The sequence below is a fragment of the Triticum aestivum genome, chromosome 5A (genome assembly GCF_018294505.1).
Source record: "Triticum aestivum cultivar Chinese Spring chromosome 5A, IWGSC CS RefSeq v2.1, whole genome shotgun sequence".
NCBI classification, from domain to species: domain Eukaryota; kingdom Viridiplantae; phylum Streptophyta; class Magnoliopsida; order Poales; family Poaceae; genus Triticum; species Triticum aestivum.
Window position 1 is genome coordinate 636093123 of NC_057806.1, and position 14055 is coordinate 636107177.

The following is a 14055-nucleotide window of genomic DNA, read 5'->3' on the forward strand; positions in this document are numbered from 1 at the left end:
GAAGCCTCCTGTCGTCTGCCCCGCAAGGCTTGGCCCCTTGCGAGGGTCTTGAGCTTGAGCTGATGAGGCTGGGTCACACTGGGCCCCCACTCGAGCCATGCCGCAGGCCACAGGCAGGCAAGTCTGGGGACCCCCATTCCCAAAACACCGACAGTAGCCCCTGGGCCCAAGGCGCGCCCGGACTTGGCTTAGCAGAGAAGCTATGGGGCAAGCGCAAAGTGCCGCGGGCCCCAATAGCCTGCGGCCTTGGGTGCCACGTTGCGATTGATTGTACATGGGCGTCTGCGCTTCCCCACGATGCCTCGACAACCGCACATCTGACAAAGAGGTTCCCGGGCCAGGCTTACTTGCTTTGTTCTTGTTCGCCTTGCCCCGGATCCCCTTTCTCGCTCTTCTCCTTCCTGCTCCCGAAATCCTCCAGATCTGTCTCAACCCTTCCCATCCGGCACGCCATGGCGCCTCGCAAGTCCCCAACCGAGGCCTGGTAATCTCTGGCTCTGGATCTCCCAAACTTGTTGGAGAAGAACCTTGCCCTCACAAGCCTGATGACGGTCGCGCAGGGCGGCAAGGGGGCGACTGTGCTCAAGACCGGCTCCGACCAGCCTGAGGGCAAGGGGAGCACCTTCTATCCATTCTTTGTGAGCGCCATCATCGCCGGTCTGGTGCCTCCTTTCTCCGAGTTCTTCTTTGCTGTTATCCGCCAATACAACTTGCAAGCTCTGCATCTCCACCCCAACTCTGTTCTTCTCCTGGCGATTTTCGCTTACTATTGCGAGGCTCACGTTGGGGTGAAGCCCTCTGTGGCCTTGTTGCGCCACTATTTTTCCCTCTGGGTTTCTCGTGCCCATGTCTCCGCATGCGTGAGCTTTATCGCATACTCCAACTCCAATGCTATCTTGAAGCCTAGGAAGAGAATCGAAGGCTTCCGGAGCAAGTGGCTCATGGTGGACGTCGGGCGCCTCCACCCCCGATTGGTGTTGCCTACGGGGCAGCCCAAGGCCGTTGACGCGTGGTCCCGCACAGAGCTTGTCGACCCCCGTGCGAAGGCGGTGCTGAAGACGATGAATGCGGACCTGAGGCCAGGCAACTTGGGGGCGGCGAAGCTGACCGGGGCTACACTCCTGAGGGAGTTCTTGGAGCACCGGGTGGCTCCACTCTAGGAGCACTCACTCCCATTGTGGAGGCTTGGGGAAGCGGACGCTGCCCTGCGCCTAAGCTCCAAGGCTCTGGGCGACAAGGATCTGGTCGCGGCCCTCCACTCCTTGGCTGGGGGAGACGTGGCGATCCCGGTGGGCGCCCTCGTCCCCCTGTTCCTTCGTGACGACTGGGAGCAGGTGGTGAACTCCATGCCCACCTTCAATGGTGAGGGGCTGGTGCCTGCGGAAGCTCCCAAGGATCTAGCGGCGCTGGCGATGGTGGACGTGTCCTCCGGCAGCTCCAGCGGGAGTGAGAGGGAAGAAGAGGCGGAGGAGGAAGAGTCTGACTCTGAGGCGACTGGCGAGGAGTCGGGGGAGTCCTTCCCTCGGCGCAGGTCCCGGGCCCTCCGCTCCATGCCGGACGACGACGAGGCCGGCGCTAGGTGAGGAGGGGAGGACTCTCCCTTGGTCACAAGGAAGGGCAGGTCAGGGCCGGTTCTCCCAGGGTCTGCTCTGGTCCCCGGGTGGTCTGAGGCTAGTTCCAACCCTCTTGACGTGCCTTCTGCTTCCGGGCCTCCCAAGGCTGACCCCAGCTGCAGGCTCTCGGGCTTCAAGTTTGGCCGGAAGCTGCTCGAGTCCGTGACCGACGACCAGTAAGTGCTCGATCCATGCTACGCTTGGTTTCTACCGCCGAGGCTTGACGTCTGCATTCTTTTGCCAGGTCGGCGCCTACAGCGAAGAGGTTGAGAGGGGCTTCTGCGGCCCTGCTCGGGTCGAGTCCATTTGACGGGGTGGCGCCTTCATCTGTTGGGGAAGGAGACGGCGAGGCTCGCGCCTCCCCTGCCCGATCGTCTTCGTGAGGCCAACTGGGACGCTTCGGCGAGGAGTCAGCCCCCATGGCCCTGCTGACCCTGGAGGCGGTTGCGCTCAATGCTACAGCTGGGGTAGCCAAGGCCCAAGGGGTTCCTTCCTGCCAAGCTGTGATCACGCTGCCGTCCTCTCCGCCCGCTGCACTGGTTCTCGTCTCTTCTGATCCCTCTGCCGCCGTCCTGGACCGGGTCGCCAATGAACTGAGCCAGCTGCGGGAGGATCTTCTGAGCGCGGACCCTCGCCTAATGGCCGGGCGCCTGGAGCTAGCTTCTGGCTGGGCCTGTTCTGCCGCCTCCGTTCGAGCAGTAGTGAGCCAGGCATGTCGGCCTTCGATGGGGAGAAGCAGGCCGCCAGCCAAGCCAAGGCCACTCGAGACGCTGCCCTGGGCGACGCTGCAGCTGCCTAGGGCCGCTGCAAGGCGCTGGAGGTCGAGCTACTAGGCCTACACGACGAGCTCGCCAAGGAGGTCCGCGGCTGCCAGGAGAAGGAGAAGGAGATGAAGGCTCGGGAGGCTGCCATCAAGGACTGGGGCACCAAGCTTGATGACCGCTACGACCGGTTCGAGAAGCTGGAGCGGTCGCTGAAGGTGGAGTGGACCAAGCTAGACGCCAAGGCAAAGGTGTTGGCCGAGGATCAGATGGCCTTCGCGCAGTTGGAGAAGAAAGCTCGCGCCGCGCTGAAGACGCTTTACGAGGGCGGTTTGGAGGAGTCATTGGCTGGTGCGGAGGACGGCCCCGCCGAGCTGCTTCCCTTCCTAGTCCGTGCGCTTGAAGATGTCGCAGACGGCCTTGGCTCCACGGCCGAGGCCGAGGCGCGTGCCCTATCTTCTGCAGCGCTGACGCATGTCCTCAGCCACGTCTACCTGCGCGACCCCAACGTCGACTTCGACAGCCTACTGGAACCCGTGAGCGGCGACCTTGCCGCCGCTGCCGCTGAGGCCGTGAAAGACCGAGCCGAGGCTTTGCTGGGGAGGTTCCACCCCTTCAGTACCTTGCCCGGGCGCGGTGCCGCCAGCTCCGCGGCATCAGGAGGCGGAGTCGGCCAGCGTGACTCCACCATAGGCGGCGGCGCCACCGGAGGGTGATCCCTTCGCGGCTTCTGTCCTGTTTTTACCCCTGCAACATGCACCATGCCTCGCGAAGGCGTTTAAACTTGTGTTTGGCATCATGAAAAAAAATCTATGGCTTGTAATATTTGCTTTAAATTCCCTAGAATTTGCATTTTCCCTCCTATTTTTTTGCGCTCTACGTCGGCAGGGCCCGGCCCCGCGCATACCTCAACCGCCGTTAGCCCCGACCGGAAACCAGGATGGGACTAAGGAGTGAGGGGCTACGTGGCAAGTTATGCTCCTAAGTCGCGATGCTCAGGAGTCCCCCTTGACGTTCAAACGGGTTTTCATACCTTGGCTCCGTTCGGGGAGGGGCGCACGACAACCAGGTCCGAAGGACCTGGCTGGGTGGCATGCGCTCGGGCATGGCCCGGGCGCAGCCCCCGTGTCCAGCCCCCTCGCATGGCACTCCCGTGGGGAGGCGTTGCGATGGTGCCAGACACTGATCTCCGGGCTCCCTGAGGTTGGTACGGCCGTGGGCCGCCCTCAGTTGTTTATCACCAGCGCGGAGCATAGCGCTTCCGTATGTGTACGGGCATAGCCGGTCCTCGGCAGTGTCGTCAGCCAGCACGGAGCATGGTGCTTCCACTGGTACGTGGGAGGGGGCTCCCCTCCGGGAGGAGCCCCCGGGGCGTGTACAGCCCCGCCCTGACACGTGGCCGGCACGGTAGGGCTAGGAGAGGTGTATCTGGGCTCTCATGAGCCAGCGCGGGACTCACGAGGCCCTACCTCGAGGCGGGTTGCACCTGGCTCTGGGCCTTTATCAATGGTGTGTTCCTGCAGGGTTGTTACAATGCAAATGCTCTACGTCCTCAGGTACCGGCCCTCGAGCACGCTCAGCCGCCGCTGGTATGATAGGTCGCGATGATGTGGGTCAAGGCCAGGGGGTGAGGGCTGGAGAGCCAGTAGGAGCCCATGAGTCGTGACGCTCAGGTGTCCCCCTTTTAACGTGCAAGCGCTTTGCATGAGAGCGGAGAAGTACGCGATAAGCAGTAGATGACGATCATGGGAACCAGATTAAGCGCGGAGGAGAAAATTAATTTCAAGTAGATGCGGGGAAAGCAAACGCCTCTGGGCCAAGCCCGAGCAGTTTGGGGATAATGCAGCCCGAGGGGCGCCCCCAACAAGGTAAGTAAAGTGCGTAAGTAAACTGGATACGTGCCACAGGGACGGACCCACGCGACCTGGGAACGACGCGGCCCTGTGGGTTCTCCCAGCTAAAAATGGAACTTGAAAGATGTCACCTGATGCCGTTGAAGATGAAGCGATGCCGCAGAAGTGGGCGACGCGGTGAAGACGTCGACCCTCATGAGCCCCCCGGCCCAGGAGCCTTGGGAGGCTCCGGGGGCATGGGTAGTTCTTCGAGGGCCATCTCCACCTCCGCCAGGACCGCACAATGCCTGACCTCTTGAGCCTCCAGAATGCTCCTCAGCATGCGCTGATGAGCGGCGACCGCGTTTGGCAGGCCAAAAGGCATGCGAACGTAGCTGTGAGGTGGACCCTCACAACGCCCCACGCGCGAAGGCCAGAGGCGCTCCTGAGACGCGGCTCGGTTGAGCCCTGGCACGTTGATGCAGATGCATAGCCCACCATCCTCGCCTGGATGTGGGGCCACAGCGGGCAAGCGGCGGCTGCCGCGCATGACTCTCGACTCCAGTAGCTCCTGGGTATTTCCTGCGATGAACTCCTGAGGGTTTGGTCTTCCTTGCCTCATACCTTCCAAAGGGAAACGTGCCTGGAAGCACCCCTCCAAGTGGTGCCCGAGCGCCTCCCTCGTGACCTTGGCAAAGTCGGTGGCTCTCCAAGAAAGAACCCCCGAGCCCTGCTTGAGGAGGGCGCCGGGTGCGCTTTCCTATGCGACAGAGGGTGGCGCTCCCTGAACGGGCACGAATCCTGACGCAACGCCTCCGGAGGCGCATGCCTCCTTATGGCTTGGGCCTGGCGAAGCCTTCTTCTTCTTAAGGTTCGCCTCGGGAAGTCTTCCGCTCCTGTGATGTGGGTCTTCGATTGTTGCGGCTTGGAACACACGCTCAAGTGAACACATCGCGTCCCTTTCCTCACAGGGTACGGTGATGACTCCACCGCTTCCTAGCATCTTGAGGACATTGTAGCCATGTTGAGTCACTGCCATGAACTTGGCTAGGGCTGGGTACCCAAGGATGGTGTTGTATGTCAGGCGAATGTGGGCGACGTCAAAGTCAATGAGCTCGGTGCGGTAGTTGTTGCGCTGCCCGAAGGTGGCTGGGAGGCGAACTTGCCCTATCGGAACGGTGGAACCATCAGTGACTCCTGAGAAAGGCCTGGTCGGCTGGAGCTGATCATACGGCACTTGGAGATTGTCGAACGTCTCGATGGAAAGGACGTTGAGTCCTGCTCCGCCATCCACGAGGGTCCTGGTGACCTGCACATTACTGACGACTGGGGAGCAAAGCGTCGGGAGAACTCCGGCCGTTGCCGCGCACTTGAGCTGATCCGCTGAGCTGAACGTGATGGCGCATGTAGAGCACCTGAGAGGGCGCGTGGCCTCAAGCTTGGGGAGGACTGCATTCACCTCGCGAGCAAACTGCTTGAAGATGCATTGTGATGCTGGGGCCTGGGCACCACCCAAGATGCAAGCGATTGTGCGCGGCTCCTGGAAGCCCCCAGCCCCCTCGTCTTGATGTTGGTCTTCGTTCCTTCTTCGCGGTGGCGGTAAAGGAGGGAGGCCTACGTTGTCGTGCGGGCGATCCTCACGAGGCTGATCCCTCCAGCCTCCCTCACGAGGCTGGTCCTGCCAGTGATCCTCGCAAGGTCGGTCACGCCACCCTTGGCGAGGGACACAGTATTCCCATCGTCCTCCACCTCTTCCTCCTCCTTGTCCATAGCCCCTGTCGTTGCGCTCGGGATGTCGGCCGATACGCCCATCTCGCACGACCCTGAGCTCTTGGCATTCGTTGGTGTTGTGGGTGTGGAGGTCGTGGTACATGCAGTATCGGCTGCCCTTGGATGACTCAGGCTGATCCCTGCCTCGGTTGGTGTCTGGCTCCGCTGCGAGCACGGCAGCTCCCTTACGCTTCACGTCCTTGGCCTTGGGCTTTTTCTCTTCTGGGTCGGCAGCCGGGAGCTCGAGGAGGGAGAGGTGTCCTTCCTAAGCCCTGGCGCACTTGGTCGCCAAGTTGAACAGCTCTAGGGATGTGCACAGGTCTTCATGGATTGCCAGCTCCTCCTTTATCTTGATGTCGCGCACGCCGTCGAGGAATGCTGAGATAATGGCTTCCTCAGTCACCCTGGGGATCCTGAGGCGAGCGTTGTTGAAGCGCTGGATGGATTTCTGCAGGGTTTCCCCTGGCTGTTGCTTGATGCGGCGCAGGTCGCTTATGACCGGGGGCCAGTTGCCAGTGCCCTAGAAGTTGGCGATGAAGCGAGTGCGCATCTTGTCCCAGGAGGAGATCGTGCTGGGAGCCAGTTTCAGGAGCCAGGTGCAGGCGCCATCCTTGAGCGCCATGGGAAACCAGTTCGCCATGACCTTTTCGTCTCCGTTGGCGGCTTCGATGCCCAGCTCGTAGAGCTGCAGGAATTCCACATGGTCCGCCGTGCCATCATAGCGAGGGGGCATATCAGGCTTGAACTTGCCTGGCCATGTGACGCCGCATAGCTCGAGGGTGAAGGTGCGGCAGCCTGCTGTGGCCATCGGTGCCCTTTGCTAGTGCTCGGCCTGCTCCTGGTGATTACCACACGCCACCGCTTGGAGCAGCGCGGGGTCTCGGCATGGAAGCGCAGGGACACGATCTTGGTGCGCCGGTGTTGGGAGCACGCGAGCACCTCCTTGGGGACGAGGGATCTCTTGGCAGCTACCTTCTTGCCGCGCAGGCGCCGGATGTGGAGGGTCTTGCCCTGGGGCTGCGCGCCTTGGAGCCAGGGCGCTTTCGTGGGGAGGAGGTGGCGGAGGCGCCTCCTGAGGGCGAGGCAGCGAGAGGGACGGCAAAGGAGAGCCTCCTGCGGCGCTGACAAGCTCAGTGATGCGGGCGAGCCAGTCCTCGTAGAGGTCATCAACGGGGCGGTAGTGCAGGAGCTCTCTTCCCAGGAGCAGCGCGGTGTGCGTGTCCATGGGGGCGCGACGGGCGTGGGACGACGAACCGGCTGGAGTCAGTGACGGGGTTGCGGTGCGGCCCTCCCACCGCACCGAAGGATGCTGGGACGAGGCCTGCTGCTCGTTCCCCGCTGGGCCGGTGGCGGCGTTGGCGGCAGGCGATAGGGAACGATGAGGGTGTCCGCCAACGGGCGCCGTCTGGGCGACACGGGTGGCGAGAGCCGCCCGACGCTCTGTGCGAGCCCGACGAGCGTCAGCCATGGACACGACGGAAGATCACACGCGAACAGCGGAAGAAAGATTCCGGCGCACCCCTACCTGGCGCTCCAAATGTCGGATTTTGGGTTCCGACAGACCCTTAAGGTTCGAACTCTGGGGTGCGCACGGAGATCTTTCCCCTACCGAGTCGCGCTTCTATCGCTCGCAAGAAATCTAGGCTACAAAGAAGAACACACAAGGGACACGAGGTTTATACTGGTACGGGCCACCAATGTGGTGTAATACCCTACTCCAGTGTATCGTGTAGTGGATTGCCTCAGGGGCTGATGATGAACAATACAGAGGAAGAATGGCCTCGCGAGAGGTGTTCTTGAGCTGGTGCAGTGTGTTCTACTTGGTCCGGACCTTCCTCTCTTTCTATATCTTCTCTCTTTCTTTCTCTCTGGACCTCTCTCTTCTTCTTCTTTCTCCTCTCTGGACCTCTCCCTCTTCTTCTTTTCCCCCTCCTTCTTTCGGGGGCTAGTCCTATTTATAGAGGCCCTTGTCCTCTTCCCAAAAAATGAGCGGGAAGGGCGCCAACAATTGGCCATTTTGAAGGGGAACATCTAGTACAAGTTATCCTGACCAAGGGTGGTCTTCGGCTGCCAAAAGCACTAGTGATGACGCCGTCTTGGGCTCCATGGTGACCTCCATCCTGCCGCTCTGCTGGTCTTGGTCTCGTTGCACCGGAATGGTAACCTTTGCCCGATGCCTTGGCCTGTGCTTGCTCCCTTTGCACCGAAGGGGAAACAAGGACACTGCACAGGTCGGCGCCCGCCTAATCTCGATCATCATCGCTTGCGTCACGGGCTCCTCGCGAGGCACCCCTGCCTTGATCTCTCCGCCTCCTCGTGAGCCTGCCTGATGAGGCTGCACCTGAGGAAGCCTCCTGTCGTCCGCCCCGCAAGGCTTGGCCCCTTGCGATGGTCTTGAGCTTGAGCTGATGAGGCTGGGCCGCACTGGGCCCCCACTTGAGCCACGCCGCAGGCCGCAGGCAGGCAAGTCTGGGGACCCCCATTCCCAGAATGCCGACAACCCGCCAAGCCAGTTTTTTCCTTTCTACAGGAATAGAGCCGAAGTATTATAGAGATAACCATAGATGTGACGCATATATTGACATCAAGAAGCAAAGAGTCACACACGGCATCTTATGCACGATGGCATCGGCCAAATATGTAGTTGTTTCAAGCTAAATCTATTACAAGGCTTTAAAGAGCCCACAAGATGGTTATCACTCTTCCCTCGCCGGTTCACCTCCTTCTGCTGATTGGAAGTTGGGATTGGACTAGTCAAAGCCGTTCACGGCAATGAACTCTGCTTCATCATCAATCAGGCCAGCCGGATCAACTTCTGGAGCAAACGTATGTTGACGAACCGGCGGGATAAGATCTGTCACCTTGTAAGTGGGAGTCGCCATCTTCTTATTCTCCAAATCAAAACCCGGCTGATATTTGTCAATGTTGGTCTCATGTCCAAGAACGGTAGCTTGAGGTCAAACTCCCCTCACGCAGGCAATGAAGTCATCTTGCTCAAATAGAGACCGTCTTCCTTCACAGTAGGGTACCCCCTAGCTACATCCACCGGGACTAGATCTGGCACCCATGCTTTGGAGCAGGTCAGGGCAGTCAAGGCTCCGGCTCTGGCACAACATCGTTTGACCTCTTGAAACCTGGCAGGTAAGATTGACAATTTTTTCAAAACATCGCTCAGCCGATTGGGTCCTTGGTTGGAAGGAGAGATAGCAGCAAGTGCTCATTGAGCACCAGTATACAACTACTCTACTAAGGTGTAAACCGCCTTCAGTTTGGTCACATTATCTTGGCTCAGATTTTTGCTTCACAGACCTGCACATATTTTTTAAACAAGGGGTCAGCATGCGGTTTATATTCCGGGTCAAAAGAAGGTATAAAGGATCAGTACAGATGGCTTACCAAAGATGGCCGAAACCATTTGTGACACCTGGTTCTTTAAGCCGTTAAGATCCGTGGTAACCTCATCAAGCGCGTTGTGTTAGCAGCGTCTTTTCTTCAGCCCAGGATTTCTTTTTGGCAGTCAAGCTGGTTTTCAATTTTTCCGTCTCAGCAAGACTCAATTGAAGTTTAGAATCAGCATACTTGATTTCTGCCTCTTGATCTGCCAGCCGGGTCTTTGCATTAGTTAATTGGGAGCCCAATTCAGATAGGGCGTTCTACAAAACATACTCAGGTGTGTCAAGGCTTAAACTAAAAGTTATAAAGATTCAAGTCCCAGGTGTTTTACAAAGTAATAAAACTTGACACTTGGAGGCTAATGTCTGCCAAAACAATTTCTTATGACTCTTATATATTTCAAGTCCCAAGTGCCTTACAAAGTAACAGCACTTGGCACTTGGGGGCTAATGCATGATATTCAGAAAGTCTCTCAAGATTAAACCGGATTACAATATTTGTTGGGATTAGCAAAAGACAGCTATGAAGTTAAGTACCGGTTCATTTATGATAAATTGAGCCGGCCCTTGGGGACTACATGTGAAGTTTACACTATTTTATTGGACTTTTGAAAACCTTAGAGAGAAATTATCAATCTATATCATAAAGTCTCCAGATCATTCAGGTTCATCATCTGAAGACTTGGGGGCTGGCAGAGTATAAGTAAACCAGAGAACATACCTCATATTTCAGCTGCAGTTGCTTGACCATCTCAATTTCCGACTCATAGCTGGAGTGAACATGGCTAAGATAGCCGGACAATATGTCACTAGCATTCAGATGAGTGTAGTGAGAGATATCGAAACGCACTTTCTGTCTCTCCAAGGCTTCTTGTTTAGCACTGTGCCGAGCTAACATAGTGGGAGTCCCCGGTTCAACAAAATGGCTACCCGTGATCAGGACGTCATGATCAGAAGATGACGGCAGGTTAGCTGAACTGGATGGTCTGGCAGTAGAGGGGTTAACAACGGTATCATCAGCTGATGGCTCAGGAGGGTCCAATGGAGTATTAACAGCTGGGTCTTCTGGTGCTTCAATTCGAGGGGGAGAAGTTGGCATGGCCGTTTTAGGTGCAAGAACTGATGGGTCTTCCAACGGTTTAACCACTTTGGCCTTCTTGGACTTGGCTTGACCACTAAGACATATTTTATGAGACAGTTAGTGCAATGATGCAATTTTTTAAAGACACAGAGGAAAGATGATCTTTTGCCTTACCCAGGGGCAGTCTTGAAGGCCGGAAATTGCGTCTGAGATGAGTCGCCAGAAGAGCGAGAAACCTCCTGTAAAGGTAAAATAAAGTTAGTAATGCAAGAGAATATACTCATTAATAAAAGAAGAAGATGAAGATAAAAGAGACCTCATTCTGGTGTTTTTGAGGAGTTTGTTGTACAATGGAAGGCGGTTCATCGTCGTTCCGGGCCTGACGTTGGCTCTCATGCTGCTGTTTTTTCAAAAGAAAATGAGGGTCCAAATAAGCTAAAGGGTGCGAAAACCTTACTTTCCGGGTTACCAGTCGAAGTTTATGTGTTGGCAAATGGGCTGAGTCGGAGGAAATAGTTACCTCTTCTTCTACGGCCTGACTGGCCCCCGTGTCGTCCTGGCAATAGTCAGTGTCAATAAGGTTATTAAAAAACTGGCCAAGGGAGTCAAGGGCTACCTCCGACTTAGTATCATCGTCAAGCTTTAACAGGTCCTCAGCGGTGCTCTTTTTCTTCTTGGACCTCCGGGTCGTCTTCTTGGTGGCTATGGCGGCGGCTCTAGCCTTCTTGGCGGCTTCATGGTCATACTTGGCTTTCTAGAAGTCAGATTTGGCCTATAAACAGTAAACAAGAGAAAAGGTCATGCAGGTATTTAAAACTGTTGAGGAAAATAAAAAGAGAAAGAGGTCAGGGGTTTTTACCTCTGGCGCCGGGTTAAGTTTGCAGAAGGGGTTTAACCCGACTTTATTGCAGTCTTCATATTTGCCATTCACCAGAAGGGTTGACATTGAAACAATATCTTCTTCAGTTAGTTGAACGGAGCTATGATGAAGAGAGTCATCTGGGCCTCCGCCATAGTCATACATCAATTTTGATCGGCGGCTTAGAGGGATGACCCGCCACGAGACCCAGCAACGGGTCGATTCAACTTCGGATAAGCCATTCCCCAATAAGGCATTAATCCTCTTTATAGATGCAATAAGCTTCTTGCGTTTAGCAGCAGTGAGCTTATCAGGGAGAACAAAGTTGGAGTCTAGACGCTCCGTGCGGTAACCCGATAGTGGTTTTTAATTTGCTAGAGATGTATCTTGGCAATAGAACCAGGTCTGGTTCCAATCCTAGGGATGACTCGGTAAGACTATTAGGGGAAAGACGGCGCCCTGTCGGCGCTGAATTGAGATTCCACCAAGTTCCAAGCGAGGGCCATTGGTACACTCATTCTGGCGGTTCAGATAAAAATACTCTCTAAAGAGTTCCACAGTTGGCTCTTCTTGAAGATACACCTCACAGAGAACTTGGAAGTTCCAGATATTGGATATGGAATTGGGACCAAGATCTTGAGGGTGGAGTTTGAAAAAGTGAAGAACGTCTCTGAAGAACTTTGAGCCGAGTGGTGAAAAACCCCGATTCATGTGGTCAGAGAAGACAATAACTTCACCGTCTTTTGGGTTAGGTCGTTCCTCGTCCGAGTCAGGTGCACAGTAAGACATAACATTCTTCCCTGGCAAAAATCCTATGGTGATGAATTCCTTCAAGTTATCCTCAGTAACTGTGGAGGGGACCCAGTTGCAGATAGTCGGTGCTTTTGACGGCATGATGATCAAAAGACGAACTACAAACAAAGTAACGTGCTGGTTCAATTCAATGGTGATGGTGAAGTTAAATGATGATGGTACAAATAAGTAATGGCGGCTTACATAAGTGCTAATGTCATATAAAGGAAAAAGTAAGCCAGCACCATACGCCGCCATGACCACAGATATTTGAGAAATACCAGCAACATAATTGGCTAAGTGTTGAGACAAACAAGTTTCATAAATTTCTTGATATTATTCTGGATCAAATGGCCGTTCGAAATGGAAAATATTCTAGACCTAAAATCCAGCACAGAGGGGTTCGTGAGTTCTAATGAGGATTTTTGTACCAAGGAGAAGGAATCTAGTGGTATCAAGGATGGGCACAAAACAGCTACCGCACGAGTATATGTTCTTTTTTGGATCAAGAAGAAGCTGCAGTGGAAGAACTACGAAGAAATTGAGATGAACTATGAAGAACACGCAGAAAACCTAGAAACCCTAATGCGGATCTGAGGAACAGGAGGGCAAACACTTACAGCCACGAATCTTCCGTGGAGAGTCGCCGCTGTTCTCTGGACTGATTCCGGTTGATGCAGCGGCCAAGGTCAACAGAGACGAGGTGCTCTGCGACGGCAGCGGAGCTCGAGCAGCGGTAGGAGTTGCGATAGGAAGAAGACGAAGAGGGAGAAGAACGAGAAAGACCGGGGCATGCCTATTTATAAGGGGGTAAGCAAATAGGCGGACGCAAAAATCGAGGAAGACCTAAATAATGATTATCCAACTAAACGGACACCTCGATTCTTTGAAGACATTAAAAGATAAAGATCCGTTGAGGATGACATCATAACAGTTTATTGTGTTTTCAGAAGATGACGTCATGGCGGGTTATAATATTTTTACAGAGAGAGGAAGATGGATTTTGTCTAAGTATTGAAGATTGACAAAGAACAAAGTTCAATGTCAACCTGGGGTCTAATGTTGGGAATGTAGCTACCAGATAAGACCCACCCAGGAGGGGCCGGGTCAACTCTAATGGCGGGTTACAAAAGAAGTACAGTAACATTCAAGGCGATAGTTTATTAAGACTTGTAGAAGGCCTAAGCCCATAGGAGGCTTAAGGCCCAATATTGTAAACCGCCGTATGTAAGGAAAGACTTGTAAAGAAAGGCATATAAAGAAGTCACCGAGCCAGACACGTTTATGAACCGACTGGGACTCCGTAGGCCGCCAGGCATCAACCCGTGTATATAAGTGGGCAACCCGGCGGCGGCTTAGGGTAAGAGACAACAACTCGAAGCCAGGACAAGCATATTCACTCCCTGGTCTTCGAAACCCCAGCAATTCCAACACAACTAGACGTAGGCTTTTACCTTCATCGTAAGGGGCCGAACTAGTATAAATCTCTCGTGTCCTTTGTCCCGATTAACCCCTTTAAGCTTCCTAGTTGTGATGGCCCTATGACTAAGTCCTTTTGCTAGGACATCTGCCGTGACAATTCCACGACACGGTTGGTGGCTCGAACCGGGACTAAAGTCTAACCTTGAGTACGAGTTCGTGCCACGAACCGGTACTAATGGGCATCGAAACCTTTAGTCCCGGTTTGTGGCACCAACCGGGACTAAAGGTCCCATTTGAACAGGGACTAATGCCTGTACGGTGCCCTAGTCGCTCGAACTAGGACTAATGCTCACATTAGTCTCAGTTTGTAATGCAACCGAGATTAATGCTCTTTTCTGGCCGAACCAAAGCCCTGTTTTCTACTACTGGTGTGCAGTTGAGTAAAGACTCAAAACCCGACCACGGCAGAAAATAGAAAGAGAATGAAAAGTCATTCCCTATGCCTCAGTCATAGGTTCTATAAAGTACGTTAT